Here is a 17015-nt window from a genome sequence, read left to right as displayed (position 1 = left end):
GGCAGCAACCTATAAAGGCAGAATTTAAAACTGTAATAAAAACTTTGTAATCTAATTATGATGGTAGAGTTAAAGGTGAGGTATTTGCAGCATGATTCACATGCACCACGGCTGACCTCTGACATCTTGAATATATTATGTGGTTTCTTCACTGCAGGAGTAATTTTTTAGTTGCTGTCTTGCACTACATGGTACCCTAGGTCTTATTCTTATGTGCTGTCTTCGGAGGTAGCAGGACAGAACAGAATTGTGGATCAGCACTTTGCAAAGCATCTGCCTTCCTGTGCTTCTTACTCAAGGCCTCTCAGAACTGCTTCTCCCCATGCTCTGGGCACCCAGGCATGGAGGCAGGGCTGTTGTGGCAGGTGCACAATGCCTCAAAAAACTGCAGCTCCTAAGAGAGTCTATGGAGAAACCCAGCAACAGCAAGCATGTCCCAAGCTGGTTTTAGCCTTGGTAGTCCTAATACCAGCAGAATGGAGGATGCAAAGCAGGTAAATGGACTGGATGCAAGATAAGATTCTAGGCAACCAGCTCCTGTTGAAACCCATATCATCATGTCTTCATTGCAATTGGCACCTAATCAATGCCACTTCAGGTATGCAGGCATCTCTCTGATTTCAGTTCTGGCTTGTCCAAAAGCCCAATGAAAGGAAAAAACAGCCCCATGAACCCTGCCTGGTTTTCCTTCACTGCTGCCAGTGAACAGGGTTTATTTTGCCCAGCTGGTGAGCTACAGAGCGCTCTGGCCAGGGTGGACATCACCATGTGCTGTAAGGTGAGCAGGCAACATAGAAGACCAGCCTGGCTGAACAGGGAACTTTGGCTGGTGCTCAGGGAGAAAAAGAGAATCTATGGCCTTTGGAGGAAAGGGCAGGCCACTCACAATGACTACAAAAATGCTGTGAGGCTGTGCAGAGAGGGAATTAGAAAGCCCAGAGTGCAACTACAAATTAGTTTGGCCTCCATGGTAAAGGACAACAAGAAAAGCTTCTATAAATACATTAACAACAGAAGAAAGACCAGGGAAATCCTCCATTCCCTATCAGATGCAGGAGAAAACATGGTGACAAACAATGAGGAAAAGGCAGAGGTGCTTAAGGACTTCTTTGCCTCAGTCTTTAGTAACAGGACTGGTTATGTTGAGGGAATCCAACTCCCTAAGCTAGGAGACAGGGACCAGGAGCAGAACAATCCCCCCAAAATCCAGAAGGAGATGGTCAGTGACTTGCTACACCATTTAGATGGGCACAAATCTATGGGGCAGATGGGATCCACCCAAGAGAGCTGAAAGAGCTGGCAGGGGTGCTCACCCAAGCCACTTGCCATCATTTATCAGCAGTCCTGGCTGACTGGGAAGGTACCAGCTGATTGGAAGTCTGCCAACATAACCCCCATATATAAGAAGGGACAGAAGGATGACCCGGGAAATTACAGGCCTGTTAGTCTGACTTCAGTATCAGGGAAAATGATGGAGCAGATAATCCTGAGTACTGTTATGTGGTACATGCAGAACAATCAGGTGATCAGGCCCAGTAAGCATGGGTTCATGAAGAGCAGAGCCTGTTTGACTAAATTCATCTTCTATGAAAGGGTGACCTGTTTATTGGAGGAGGAAAGGCCTGTGGATGTTGTCTGCCTTGACTTTAGCAAGGCCTTTGACAAGGTTTCCCACAGAATTCTAGAGAAGCTGGCTGCTCATGGCTTGGATGAGCACACACTTTGCTGGATAAAAAAATTGGTCAGATGGCCAGGTTGTGTTCAATGGAGTTAAATTCAGTTGGTGGCTAGTCACAAGTGGTGTTTTCCAGGGCTCAGTGCTGGGGCTTTATTGATTTTTTGGATGAGGGGATAGAGTGCACCCTCAGTAAATTTGCAGATGACAATAAGTTGGTTGGGAGTGCCAATCTGCTTGAGGGTAGGGAGGCTCTGCAGAGGGATCTAGACCAGGACTGATCAATGGGCCAAGGCCAATCGTATGAGTTTCAATAAGGCCAAATGTCAGGTCCTGAGCTTTGGCCACAACAACCTCCAGCAGTGCTATGGGCTTGGGGAGGAGTGGCTGGAGAGCTGTCCAGCAGAGAAGGACCTGAGGGTGCTGACTGACAGCTGGCTGAACATGAGCCAGCAGTGTGCCCAGGTGGCCAAGAAGGCCAATAGCATCCTGGCCTGCATCAGGAATAGTGTGACCAGCAGGAGCAGGGAGGTGATCCTGCCCCTCTACTTGGCCCTGGTGAGGCCACACCTTGAGTGCTGTGTGCAGTTTTAGGCACTGCAGTACAGGAAGGACATCGAGGTGCTGGAGAGGGTGCAGAGAAGGGCAGCTAGGCTGATTAGGGGTCTGGAGAACAGGTCTTAGGAGGAGAGGCTGAGGGAGCTGGGGCTGTTCAGCCTGGAGAAGAGGAGGCTGAGGGGAGACCTCATTGCTCTCTACAGTTACCTGAAAGGAGGTTGTGGTGAGGTGGGTGTTTGGCCTCTTCTGCCTAGTGACTAGTGATAGGACAAGAGGAAATGGGATCAAGTTGCACCAGGGGAGGTTCACATTGGATATTAGGAAAGATTTCTTCACAGAAAGAGTGGTGAGGCATTGGAAAAGGCTGCCCAGGTGGTAGAGGCACTGTCCCTGGAGGTGTTAAAAAAAGAGGGTAGACATGGTGTTTCAGGGGATGGTTTAGTGGTTTGGGGTTGTGGGGCTGATGGACTTGATGATCTTGAAGGCTTTTCCAGCCTTGATGATTCCATGATTCTGTGATTCTGTAAGTATGACAACGATTTTCAATCAGAATCACAGAATTGTCAGAGTTGGAAGGGACCTCTCTAGATCATCTAGTCCAACTGCCCTGCTAAAGCAGGATCACCTAGAGCACATTACTCAGGACTGCATCCAGGTGGGTCTTGAATATCTCCAGAGAAGGGGACTCCACAACCTCCCTGGGCAGCCTCTTCCAGTGCGCTTTCACCCTCAAAGTAAAGAAGTTTTTTCTTATATTTAAATTGAACTATGTTCCAGCTTGTGTTCATTGCCCCTTGTCCTGTCACTGGGAATACCAAAAAGAGTCTGGCTCCATCCTCCTTACACCCACCCTTTAGATACTTGTAGGCATTAATAAGGCCTCCCCTCGGCCTTCTCTTCTCCAGGCAAAAGAGGCCCAGCTCTTTCAGCCTTTCCTTGTAAGGGAGATGCTCCAATCATCCAGTCATTTTTGTTGCCCTCCACTGGACTCTCTCTAGCAGTTCCCTGTCTCTCTTGAACTGGAGAGCCCAGAACTGGACACAGTATTCCAGCTGTGGCCTCACCAGGGCAGAGTAGAGGGGGAGAATGACCTTTCTTTACGTGCTGGCCACACTCTTTCATATGCAGCCCAGGATTCCATTTGCCTTCTTGGTGGCAAGGGCACATTGCTGGTCATGGATAATTTACCGTCTACCAGGACTCCTAGATCCTTCTCCTCAGAACTGCTTTCCAACAGGTCCACTCCAATCATATATTGGTGCCTGGTGTTCTTCCTCTCCGTGTGCAGGACCCTACACTTGTGATCCCTGTCTAGCCTCTTCCAGCAGGAAGACCACATGGGGTTTAAATACCCTTAAAATAAAGACTTTTTTTCTGGATCCCATTAAGTGTTGTCTAGCACCCCTTGAGCACTGCACGTGTGGGGAGTATAGTGTATAGTGGTGGGATTTCGTCAAGTTTGCTCAAGCTGGTATCAGTTGGGCAATTGCTTTAGGAAAGGCAGTGGAGGAGAGCACTGTCTTCAACCAGCCTGTGTCAAGACAGAAATTTCAAGCAATTTTCAAATCTACTCCATGTAATAGGTCTGACTTCTTCTTTTTCTACATCCCAAACAGCAATAAAAAAATGCAGCTGAAATGTTGGACGAACTTCTTTTTATATCAAGTGTGAAAAACTATCTTGTTGTTTTTTTTAAACTAAAATAGCTTGGTGGTATTTCAGAAATCCAATTGCATCTTATTTCGTTCCATTTGAATTTAGGCAAAAACCTTCTTTTTAAGTCAGACTGACACCAAGAGTGTAATGCTCGCAGCAGTTTTTCAGGATAATGTTGTTTGTAGGATCAGCATCCTAAAATACACTCTGTCCTCCCACAATGCAATGTGGAGCCAGCTGATCAATGTCCACAAAAGTTAATCTTAAACTGATGAAATAATTACCATATTTGTGAAATTAATCTGGAGCTGATCTGATGCTTAGGTTTCCCCAGTGGGTAATCAGATTATATTTTTCCTCAAGGAAATGAATAATTTTTAAGATACTGCATTTCAGAACCTGTCCCTCTTTTTTCCCCCTTTTTATCAAGCTTGGAGAGGACCAGTAGAGCCATCAAGTACACCTTGGACAGGGTTCAAGGTGATGTGCTCTCTGGTGGGAAGAGGAAGGTGTGTGAACCACTGGCTAAAATAGGTGATTGGTATCAGCAAGAGGTGGGAAAGAAGTGTGGGGTGCTCTTGGAAAAGGATTACTTGAAGTTTCCACAGGCAGCTTGCATTTGTGACAGCATAGCCATCTCAATGTCATTATTTAGAGAGAGAGAGATGCTTTCTGTTTTGGAGAGAAAAAAAAATGTTGTGTGTATATATTGAGGTGCCACATACTCTTCTGCCACTCCTGAGATAATTTCATCCCAAACTATTCTTCTCTTTATACAGCTGCACAGCAGCTACGCCAGGACAGAACCGTCCACAGGAGACAACAGCTTTTAAAATGCAACCAGGGACAACCAGAAAGTACCACAACAAACTCCCCAAAACACAAGAAGGAGCCCATCAGCTGCAGAAAGCCAGCATGAGGATCAAAAGAGCAACGTCCCAGGTATGAAGAGAGTGAGATCCTATCAAGCCCAGGCCAGCAGCCACCCACTGCGTTCTCCAGTGGGTTGAGGAATCCCATCCTGGTACAGCAGCTCCCACACATTCGAGCTCACTGTACTGCAAAGAGAGTAAGGGAGCATTTAACACCCTCAGTCTGCAAGACATAGACAGGAGGTGGTAAATACCTTGATAAGGAAACTGGAGTGAAAATACCAGCTTTAGGCAATCCAGATTTTATCAGGGAAGTATGCAGGCATGAGTAACTACCTGACATGCAGATGTGCCTATGCACAGTGCCAGCAGCCTGCCAGTCTGCACATCTGGCCTCAGGCAGCACGCTCGCGTTTTCAAACCTGTGTGATTTGGGGATATGTTGAAGGGATATTTTTGCATGGGATTCTCACTTACACAATGGAAGTGCCCAACATGAATCTGCAGTTCTGTGTCTGGAAGGCTCTGTAGATTTAACACCAGAGACCTGTTTTTCAGCTCAGCTTCTCAATGAGAGCTATTGCTCTGCTTAGCAACAACATGCATTTCATGGCATGAGTATTCGTGTATGACAGGTGAAAAAAGGGCCCTGGAATTCCAGGGCTCAGTGAAGTAATAAATAAATTCATATTGTGTATTACTCAGTGAATGGTTAGTGTCTCATGGGCCACTGCTAATGGTGTCAGCATAGGGCCCAGAGAAGATCTGTGCCTGATCCCATCATAGTCTCTGCAACGTGATTCATAAATTTAGTGAGAGTGGTTGGAAGTTAAAGGGCTGTGAAGTGGCACGATATATATATTCACATTTGAGGAGATATGCGGATGGTCTAATATGGACAGCTTGGAGAATTATTGCCAGGTGTCTTACTCTAGCTCTGGAGCCCAATATACGACTATGGAGCTGCCTGTTGGCAGTATAAGCTCCCTTATACTCTTGATCTCCAGGGAAGTAATTGCCTGTATTCTTATCAACCACGGCGGGAAATGTCTGTTTAGAGAGCCTGTTCCTGCTCTGACAGTGCTCTTTGGATGTCTTACAGGCTCTTGGACCTTTCTGTTTGGTTTTTGAATTGATTCTTGATCAGGTTTACAATACAACAGGTGGCACAGCCAGCCTTATCATTGGTGGGAAGTGAAGAGTAGGAAGCTTGAAGGGATGGCCTGGAAATGCGTACAAGGAGGAAGGAGAGACTGTTACCTCATTAGAATGATAAAGGGTTGGGACAGCACTCGTAGCTATGCCATGCCAGGGGCTTGGCTGCTGAACGGGTGGTGATGGTCTCTTTCTGGGGGTGGGGCTTAATGTGGATAATGACAACCATAAGTAGGAAAAATATGGACGCTATTGGAGAGAGAGGCCCAGGAATGGATAAAGAATAAATTGGCTGTGCCGTGTACTGAGAGGGCCAAACAGATGTTGGGCCTGATCCAGAGCCCATTGACTTAGTGGAAAGGCTCCCTTTGGTTTCATTGGACACTGTTTCAGACCCATTATAGTTTCACAGGAAGTGACAGAGACCAAGAGTAATAACTTGTGGTGACTGGAGTGGTGTGTGTTGCGTAAGTGTGGGCTGTGAAGTTTTCATGGTGAAAACAGATGGGTCGTAGAGATCCATCCACTTAGCCTGGGTAAATCTCCTGCCCCCTCCCCCCACCTGATGGTAAGCAGTCTCAGGCAGTTTTGGTCCTCTAGCCAACTTTTTGGCATTATTCTGTGCAGAAGTGCCCTTCTGCTTTCTGTTCTTCCCCTTCTACTCAAGGAGGTTCAGGTGTGATCTCATGGTGGCCCAGGGTTTTGAACACCAGTGACTTGAGTCGTCCACAGAGAAGGAAGAAACACAAAGACTGCTGAGAACTGTTGACCAGGGAGGAATTCTGTTGTGGACCAGCAAGAAAAATAATGTAAAGCAGGTGTTCCTGCAATTGTGAGACATTTGTAAAATCAACATTGTCTAACAAGTCTCCCACTCACATTCTCGTCCACATGATATGGCAAGATCTCACACGAAGAACTGCAAATAGAAAACATCTCTCTGGACTAGCTGGCATCCGACCTGTAGTAGGGCCTCCCTCCCCTTCTGCTGCCTGTGCTTTTCTATTTATTTAGGTGTGTGTCTTTGTTTCTGTTTTTACATTTAGCACAAGTAGAAAGGAAATGGGTTTTCATACAGTTTGGGAGTCTGAGAGCTCACCATGCTTTGGAGCATGGGCCTTTATTTGTCCTCACACCACAAGTGCAAGTGTTTGTAGGCCAGATCCTCCGCTAGTATAAACTGCTCCAGCCTCCATGAGACTTTCCTTTTAGCCAGTCCGTCTGAGGATGTTTGCAATATCCAGATGTGCAGACACACATCTTGCTCAGGAGAAGCCGGTCTCGTGTTTAGGAGTGAGAACCTGAAGCTGAGCAGAACCCATTTTCTCCTGGTGCCACTATCAGGAGGAAGAGATTGACCACTGCACACAAAAGTGCATCAATGAACAAAAGATGCTATTTCATTCAGGGTCAGGAATTTATTGGAAAGGTAATTTGGGGAATAGTTCCATTTAGTCTAATTTAGACCAACTTGGAGAAAGGCAAGTAAGTTATACGGGTAGTTTCAAGACTCTTCTCAGAACACACCTACCCAAACAGGTAGCTTTGTTCTCCCTCTTTCTGCCTGTGAGGGAAATTCTCACATTGGAGTGGGATTGACCCAAGTATTGTTGCAAGAAAAAAACTATGCCTTTCTCCTGTGAGTAACTCTGCTCTGAAAGGTGCTAAGAGTTCACAAAGCTTATGTAACCTAGGAGATTTTTCTCAGCATCAGGACCATCACATCGATTTATTTCAACTGGGGACCTACCTCAGTTCCCCTTGACATCGCACCAAGCTGCTCACCATCCACTTCTGGATTTTCAGTTGTCCATCAACAAAGGAGCCATCCTCCAGCTGTATTCCTTCCCCTTTGCAGGTATTCCCTTAACCACACTGGCAGTAATGTAGAGACACTGCACCAGTGCCAATCATGGCTCAGGCTGAGCTGGATTTTAGGTATTTAACACATTTAAGTCATGACCCTACAACACCTAATCTCCAAAATACAATCTCTCGCTCTTACCCACAATAATTCCCTTCTAACCCTGCTTAAAAAGACACTCATACTGAAAGAAGTTGCTGAACTTCTTGTATGAGGTAAGGGTCAGTTTACAGCTGGATAAATTGCCAGGCAGGAAGGTGGTGTGGCAACTTGGCAATCATGCCATAACACAGCTGAAGAAAAATGCCTGAACCCTGTCTTCTGGTCCTCTTTTTAACCCTGCTGGCTTGTTTACATTTGAGTGGTAAATGGGTGGAGCCATTACTCCAATTTTTGGCTCATATCTGTCCACTTGGATGTCACTGTAAACTGCTGCAACTATATAAGAATCGTCTCCCACTATTGGAAATGATTAGTCCCTTCATTTTACATAAGTAATGGCTGGCTGACTTCACCTTGCAGTGGCTGGGAATTGCCATGGCAGATATGAAAGCCCAGAGAATATGGGGATTCATAACTTCATGTGAGTTACGGTGTTTTCCAGGTGACAAAGTCTAACAAGACTGTAGCATTGGATTTAGGCACAACAGGATACTGGATGAGAAATGTCACCTCTTATTCTGGGATTCAGGTAGCAGTAGAGAAAGCACAGGTATGTCAAAGCAAGGGCAGTCTTACTGTGCTATTTAAGTCAGAAACTGAATTTCCTATTAAAATTAGCTCCAAACTAATAGTGGAACTTTGCAGTTTCAGATGCAAGTTCAAAAATATCCAGGCTTTCTAATTAAGTAGCACTTCCCATTCCTACCTTTCTACCACAACAGCCTTTGCTCTTTCATACCCAGTAGTTCCAGTGGGTGGAACCAAATGTAAAATGTAGCCCAGAGAACGAACTTCAAGGCTAGTTGTTCTCCAAGTGAGCTCTAATTCCAAATAACACTGATGCCAACCCTTTTTTCCTTTTTTTTTTCTTTTTTCTTCCCCCCTCCCAGGACTCAGGCATACAACACACTTTCCTCTGTTGGAGCTTATCATTCCATAACTCCAGAAATTGCAATATAAACCTTGGCTACTATGCACACTTCAACTTGAAAACACAGTAGAGATCTGGGATTTTAATTCAGGCAAATTTGAAAGTGGATTAGAAATATGATCCAGCTGCATCTCTAATAGTCAAAAGAAAAATCAGCAGAACATTGGAGCTGAAATGAACTCTTGTGTTTCTTTTAGCTTTTTTCCTCCCTTTTGCTTTAGTAGAAGAATTACATGGACCTAAAATACCACAATTAAATTGTCATTTGTTCCTTACCTTGGTAGAAGCTCTGCCCAGCTGAACACATCTCAGTTTCCATCCTAAGCATTTACCTACAGCACAGGGTTGGGGGAGGGGGCAGGTTTATTACTTGTTTTAAGAAATTAGAAATCAGAGGCATGCACAGTCTGTCTGTTATAGTCTTTAGCAAGTACATTGCCAGGCTCTACAGGTTATACATCATTAGTGCACAGAGTGTCCAGGAGAGCCCAAAGCTTGTGCAGGTGTGTTGGCAAAGCTCACACCACTTTCCTCCCTCCTCCCTCTCTGCGGCACTTCCAGCAAGCCGATACATGAAACCCAATGTGGCAAAATCACAGAGAGCTCCTCTAAAGTTTGTTAGCTCGAGGTTCACCTAGCAGACGTGACTGTGTGATGGTGCGTGGAACCTGAAAAGGACTCGCTGGAAAAACAAAAGCATTGAGGCAAAAGCTTTGTGTGTTTTTCCATGGTTGTATGGGGAAAAAAAAAAAAAAAGTGTGTGTTTTTTAAGCACTTTTAGATATTAGAAGTTTAGTGAACACAGAGACAGCTTTTTCTTTTTTTTTTTCTTTTCCCCTGCCCTTGAACTTTCAGAATGGCTATTGGGAATATATTCCAGCCTGTTTTCAATGACCCATTCATACAGTGGTTTTATTTCAGCTTTTCCCAAAAGGGAACAAGCTTCATTCAACCTCTGCCCCTGGCATTAGCTGCCATTATTTGCGCATCCCGCTCAGATAATCAATAAAGTGAATGGCATCTGAAAATAATTATCCACATAGCTCTTCCCCAGCTTCCAAGACAGAGACAGAAGCTGGGAATGGAGCCTTTGCATATTCAGCACTTGTTAAAGGAATGAAATATAGCGCTGTGTGTTATTGTTGTATCCTGAAACCTAGGCATTCAGCAGCAGTTTCTTTTGACATCGCATAGCACTCTGGCTGCCCAGCACCTGATCACAAAGCTAATAATCTTTCCCATCTTTCCTGGCTTTGCTGGAATAGTTGTCCTGTCTGCTTCTATGGCGTGCTGGAGGACAAGAACTATCAAATGGGCTGCAAATATAACAGCAGTGTCTGTGGCCTGCCTGAGGGAGGAAGAATCTAGCTCAGTGCAGTACTCTGTTTAGGGGACACCACCACAGTTGCATTTTTACAGCCAGATGTCCTGGCCCCAAGCTAGAGTGTGGTGACAAGTGGGTGGCCTGTGCAAGGCGTGGTGTCTCTCTGTAGCATGGGATGAGATTTTCCAGACAAAATCATGTTCAACCCCAGCTAAAACAGTGAGTATCTGTCTTTATACTGCTCATGGCAAAGCCATCTTTAGGTGTCCATAAGGTTGTCACTGAGTACTGAAGAACCTGATTCAGGTTCTGCATCACCTGATGGAGTCCTACCAGCCAGGAAACTATGTGAGTCATCTCATATTAGAAGCTATTTAGCGACTATTTTAGAGGGTTTGCAGTTTCAGCCTCCCTTCTTACTAAGATGAACCATTGGCATAAAACTGAGTGTGTCCAGTACAGCCTAGCTAAACAGCAGCAGGGCCTCTAAGCTGAGAAGGTGGTAGAAAAAAAAAAAAACATACAAATTTTGCCAGGGCAAGTTGCAACTGCAGAATAAGACTTTGTCCTTTTAGTCCTGCAGCTCTGGAGAAGCTTTGTGCAGTGCTGTTACAGTGGGGATTAGATCCTGGCTATGACTCTACATAAGTTTTAATGTCTTTCCTAAGGGTCTGCTCATGGCCTCTATTGAAGACAAAACAGCAGTGGTCTCACACAGTGTGGCCATTCCCTTTTACTTTGTGTATATCTTCTTCCATTGAACTGCAAAGCCAGGAGAAATGGCCGTGGTTGTACAGCCAGGAAAACCTGTGGTGACTGCAAAATCTACCATCTGGGGACATCTGGAGTTTGGCGGCTGCCTCCCTTGAAGGAGCTAAGGACATCAAGCAACTCCCTGCTCCCAGCTGTTGGGTGCCAGTGGGGCTGTTTCACATATCCGGACAGTAACAATTACAGGGGAGCAATTATTTTTGGCCACTACTACAGGGTCTCTGCTATCTCCTGATCTAGGCAGCAAGCAGAAGTGTTTGCTCATGGCCTGCTCTATTGTCTATCCTCAGCTTTTCTCCATGGTGGTACATTGTTTGTGATGCTTTTTAAATCCTCCTGCCAGCCCCAACAATGCCTCACACAACCCTGGCGTGTCAGGAGCTTCCAGGCCACAGAAAAACCAATCGTGCTCAGCCCAGCTCTGTTTGGTGCCAAGTGTTTGCTTAGCGATTAACTCATGCACGGACATACACAGCCACAAATCTCTAGGTTGTCTCACAGCCTTTTCATTCAATTAAGTCTGTTGACTTAGTCTCATTTTGAGCAGTAACTGGATTTAGATAAGGCAATGGAAACCAAAACATCAATTGTGTGATTTCTGGCCCAGCCGGTATGTTGATCTGAAGGGAATGTTTGTGCGGGCGATAACTGAGGCAGTGCAGTGATTAGGACAAAGTCATTTGGTGCAAAGGCTTCTAGAAAGCAAAAAAGCTCTGCATTAAGTACAGGCACTGGCCAGAGGAAGCAAAGGGAGCTGCCTGCCTCAAAAACTCCCTCTTTGCCTCACTTCATGTACCCTACTGCGAATGGCAGCCAGTGATGGAGAGGTAATGGTAGGGCTGGGAGTTCCCACCATCAGCTGTGCTGAAGCTCAGCTGATGCAACCATAAATGCTTCTCTGAAGGCAGGAAAGCTCTACAGGGATGTAATAATTTGGGATTTAACCAGCAACTTTTTGTCAGCAATAAAATTATTCTGGAATAATTTCTCCCCACAAGCTGCAGGGCATGAATTTATGCTCAATTCCTTAGGGGCTTGATTTGCCCAGCATGAACCAGCTCTCATCAGACACATCCCTGGGCAGAGGAGATGCAGGTGGCACACCCTTAGTATCCCCACTCCTTAGAATACAGGTGGCTCAGATGGAGAAATCCTTTAAACTAAAATAGCTGATGTCTCTCTGTATAAGCAAGATAAAAGAAGGCTCTTTTACTTGCCTGCATACATTTTTGTGATGCACTTGTGTCTTCCACTGCTTACACACTATAGTCAGAAAACACATTAGGAAATATCTATTGTTGTGTATTTGTCAAAAGCACATTTCAATGCATGACTTTTTTGCTATCATTCTTTCCCAGATCCTTGTTAAGCTAATGGGGAGCCTAGGACATTCCTGACATCCTGCAGATCTTCAGCAAGGAGTTTGGAAGAAGAGTGCAGAAAAAGACAGTGAGAAGACATTCCTTCCTGCATGCATGAGATCAGGTACACCATTGGAAGACAAAAAATGTATTGCTGACTTTCTTTTTTTTTCTCATAGGAGGGAGGGTTTCTTCCTCAAATTATCCTTCGTTTCCTTCTGACATAAATCTGTGACATAAGATCATTCTAGCTTGTTGCATTTTAAGAATTGCTGATGGACATTGAGAAGGAACAAATACATAGCTGGTGGTTTGCCAACAATGGGCTGCATGCAGCCTCAGCACGTATACTCTTCTGAGCAGCACAGCTTCACCACCAGAGAAAGAGGGGCATGTGTTGCTTCCAAGGATTTTTCTTCTTAGTTATTCCTACTCTCCTTCTTTCTCTTTTGGGCTATGTAGCACTTTTCAGAGCAGTAACATTGGAAGCAATGTAAAACCACTGTTTATGCTGTATCCATATGCATTCCATGGAGTGGTGGTGGGAGGAGGTGCTAAGCACCTCCAAACATCAAGCCAGTACTTCACACCTTCATTCCTGGTTGGGAATGGCAATCACATTGACCAGGCTTAGCAGTAACACACTGCCACGTTGTGTTTAGGGTCCTGCTCCTTATGTGACTGTCCTATGTGGTGCACCCTGTCACGTGGGAAGAGTGTTTTGGTGCACTCAGACACTCAGAGTCAGTATTTCCATCAGCGACCTGGATGGTGGGGTGCTTCCAGCTCTCTTGCAGGAGGCCATTGCAAATCCATCACACACTGTAACCTCCCCCCTTACTCCCCATGTAGAGACCTGTGGTTGTTTTCATCCCAGCTGCTAGAAGCAGGACAAGCATGTTAAAATCTGCTTTCTAGAGGCTGGGAAGGCAGTAGCTGCTGTTCCCCTGTCACAGTACAACACCCTGCACAGCTCGTGGGACCTGAGCAAGCAGCCGCGCATGTGTGTACATACACACAAACACTTAATTTTTGGCAACTTAACATATATTAAACATCTGGTAGCGATGAAAGATGGCATCCTCCCAGAGTTTTGCATACCTGTGAGCTAATCAGGCCTTTGTGTGAAAGCGTAGGTGGGGACTCTTCTAACAATACGAAGTATATTAGCTCATCATCCTGGCTTTAGGGGCATACTGATGTGCCCATCCTGCTTTCAGAGCTATGAATAATCCAGCTTTGCTGCTGTCCTCTCAAAAAAAAAAAAAAAAAAAAAAAAAAAAAAAAAAAAAAAAGGGGAGAGACTGTAGTTTCAGGGCTTGGTTCTCAAGCCTGTTTCTCAGTACAGGTGATGAGCCTGGTCACTGGTATCACTTGCCTTCAGGTCTCCTTTGGGCAGCTATTGGTATCATAAATCAATCTATCTGATAGAAATAATTGCTATTTTTCAACAATTTAGTGGAATGACATCCTTGAAGATTAGGCGTGAGTGATTCACTGTGAAAGTGAGAGGATCACCAACAGAAGTCTGTGCTGGTCACGGTTCATTTGAATCTCTGTTAACAGTTTGGATGGTGGAGCAGACAGGGCTCTTACAGTAGGTTAAAACAACAAAACAGGCTGGGAGACCCCAGCTTTGGGAGGGGAGCAGGATTGATTTTAAATGTTCTGAATGAACTTTAGAAATAGTATTACATAAAAAAGGAAGTGCATAACTAAAATACACATAAAGAACTACATACTGGCAATATGATAGGGGAGCTGGTAGAGGACAAACTCAATTTGAAGTCTACCTTGTGATGCTGTGGCCAGAAAGATATTTGTTATTGGAAGAATTATTAAGAGGACCCTTTGTGTGGAGGTCATTCTGGTGCTGGAGAGGCCCAAACCACAGATCTACATACTGTGGTACTCCATACTGCAAATAACGATGTAAAGAGAGTAGAAAGTCTCAAGGATAGCAACAGGACTGAGAAGAGGTTTCAAAAAACATTACTTGTAAGGAAATTTGTTTTTTAAAATTATTTGTTTAGTCTAGAAAAGACTAAGGACAGTTATGAGAGACTTCATATGTGAAGACAGTAGCAGAAAGGGGTGTGGTAAAAGGGTACAGTAAACTCTGGGTCTAGTTGTGTGGGGAAGGACAAGATCTAGTTGTCTTTATTTGCAGCAAAACAGAGGAGGTGGGAGTTTAGGAAAGCCCTATTCAGAAAGAGAGGGAGATGCTGGAACTGATGGCACAGAGAAGCTTTAGGATCTCCGTCACTGGGAGTTTCCAAGAGTTTAAAATAATGTACAGCAGGAGAGGTGCAGGGAGAGGCACAGAAAGGTGCAGAAGGGTCTCTCCATACCTACATGTGTTTGCTTAAATCCATTCTTCAGGGTTTATTGCTTTGGTGGCAGTAGCAGAAGGCATGTTGGACCCAAGTTTGGTTGCTAATATGGCAAAGGTGCTGATAGGTGGGCAAGTTTGCACAGAAAATGTTGATAAGACAGGAAAAAATATATCATTGTCAGAAACAACAGCCAAAAGTTTTAGACATTCTGCTTTAAAAAATATATTTAAGCAAAACTGATCCTTTGGCAGATCAGAGTCCTTCATTAAACAAAAGATTCAGATGGAAAAACTTGTAGCAACCTCTCTAGGTCAGCAGCCCAGCAAAGTCCAGAGACATCTGAAGTGTAATTAGTGATCCTGGGAATGGTTGCTCTTTGCCATTCACAATTAAGCAGAGATAACACAGCACCTCTGTATGCAATGGAAAAATGAGCAAAGAGATTGCCAGGAGAGCCTGAGAGTAGCTTCACCTGCAAAAAAGGCAATACAAGAGTAAGTATCCAGAAAGATTCTATGCAATAACTTGCCAAATTAAGAGGGAAATGGTATCTCTCAGAAAGTCAAGGAAGGGCTGTGGTTAAGGGATGAGAGTCAGAAACCTAGCATTCAAAAACTGCTGGTTCTCACAAAGCCTGCACTTATATGTATTCCATCCAGGAAACTGGTTAGTGGGATGTTAAACTACCATATGTTTTTGCAGATGCTACGAATACGTGTGCTTTCCTTATGTATATATGCTTTATACCCACTTTTAAAAATGGGTCAAAGCCTTCCAGTGCTTCAGGAGGAAAACTCTTGAGAATTTACAGATTGAGATGCTGTGATTAATGTTTCTGGACAACTATTTCACTTTCCCCTATTGAGGCTTGGAAAAACAGAGGGGAGTGCAACAGGAGATCCACACCAAAGATCAAGGCAGACACATCTGCCTGGCTGTTGGATTTCATGCCAACAAATTGGAAGAAAATTTAACAAAACCTAGGCCAGATCTGGTCCTTGCTTTGGGAGTGCACAGAGGCCTGAAAGGCTCCTACACATATATTTATGCTTGGCATAAAACCACCATGGAAACTCCTTTGTTTCTCTCTTTGTTTTTGCCATCCCTTTCATAGAAATGTGTCAAGCAAATATGAAGAAATGAGATTATCTTGTTAAAATACTCTTGAGTTTGTGTCACTTCAGTTAAGAGGAGGTTGCAATGTCCAGCTCTGCTGTCCATGTCTGTCCTTCCAAACACTTCAAGTTGCACAATTACATTTTACATCAACAGTCTTGTAAGTGTGGGAGACAGTGGACCAGAAATGCTCAAGTGTAGGTTTTTTTCCTTCAAAACTAAAGGGAGATTTGCATCCTTAGACACGTCAGGCATGGAGGATGAGCTATCCTCATCAATGTGTTTCTCTCCACTTTCATTTCCAGCACAAATAGCTCCACACCACTCTGGAGTGGGGGCAATATGGCACTGCCAGATGGTTACAATTTGCCTCTTAATACAAAGTCAGTTGTGTTTATGCTCCATCACTCAGTTCCAAATTACAAGCCTTATCTCACAGGAAGCTTGGGATGGCTCTATAGTTTCAAAAACCTCATGGTACAAGGGTGAGTTTTTTTAAATATAGTGTTTTCCAGAAAGACTATCTTAAAAATATAGTGCTGTTCAAATCTTCTGCTTCCTTTAATGCTATTTTCAGGTTGGTTTTTTTGAAATTAAACATTAGGCTTAGCAACATGCATGAGATGTTAGATTAAAGGGACAAGGCTTGGGTTTTCCGTGTCTGTCTAGAAATAGCTGTTCCTTGGGTGGGCCAGGTGAAGCCGAGCAAGGTTATTGTCGCACGACTTCCCTCAGCTTTCTGGGTGGGGGAAGGGGAGAGAGCTGTGACTGGCTGCATGCAGAAAAATCTGGCCAAAAGCATCGGGCCACATCCTTTGTGGAGGTAAATCAACATCATCTGAGTGGCACTTCTGGAACCATGACTATTTTCATCAGGATCAGGCCTTTTACATATGGTGAGGAAGTGGTAAAGATCACAAAGGGAGGGAAAGCTATACAGGCATGGCAATAATTGCAAAAAGCGATGGGGTTTTCCTATGTAGGTGGTGTCGTTTTCTCTAAAGATTTAAAGCCTGGCTTTCCCAGCACTCTTTCCCTTTAAGGAGACATGCTGAGCAGCTCGTCCCAATCAGACAACAAGCCCAGATGCCCAGAGGAAGAACAGTGTTGTTGTGAAGACACAGGCCCAAAAGGCAAAATGTCTGGATTTTATTTGCAGCTCTGCCACAAACTTCCTGGATGATCGTAGCCAAGTTAACCAGGTCCGTATTTTCTTTCCGAGCAGCGTCTGTGC

General features: G+C 44.6%; 1 protein-coding gene across 1 annotated transcript in view; it reads right to left on the bottom strand.

Moving 5' to 3' along the window:
- Positions 1–17015, bottom strand: part of BMP2 (bone morphogenetic protein 2) — a 126269-nt gene that overhangs the window by 27021 nt on the left and 82233 nt on the right. The gene's annotated exons all lie outside the window — the stretch shown is intronic.

The sequence above is a fragment of the Apus apus genome, chromosome 3, assembly GCF_020740795.1.
Source record: "Apus apus isolate bApuApu2 chromosome 3, bApuApu2.pri.cur, whole genome shotgun sequence".
Taxonomy (NCBI): domain Eukaryota; kingdom Metazoa; phylum Chordata; class Aves; order Apodiformes; family Apodidae; genus Apus; species Apus apus.
The sequence above is the reverse complement of the archived record's forward strand: the minus strand, read 5'-3'. Positions and strand labels throughout refer to the sequence as shown.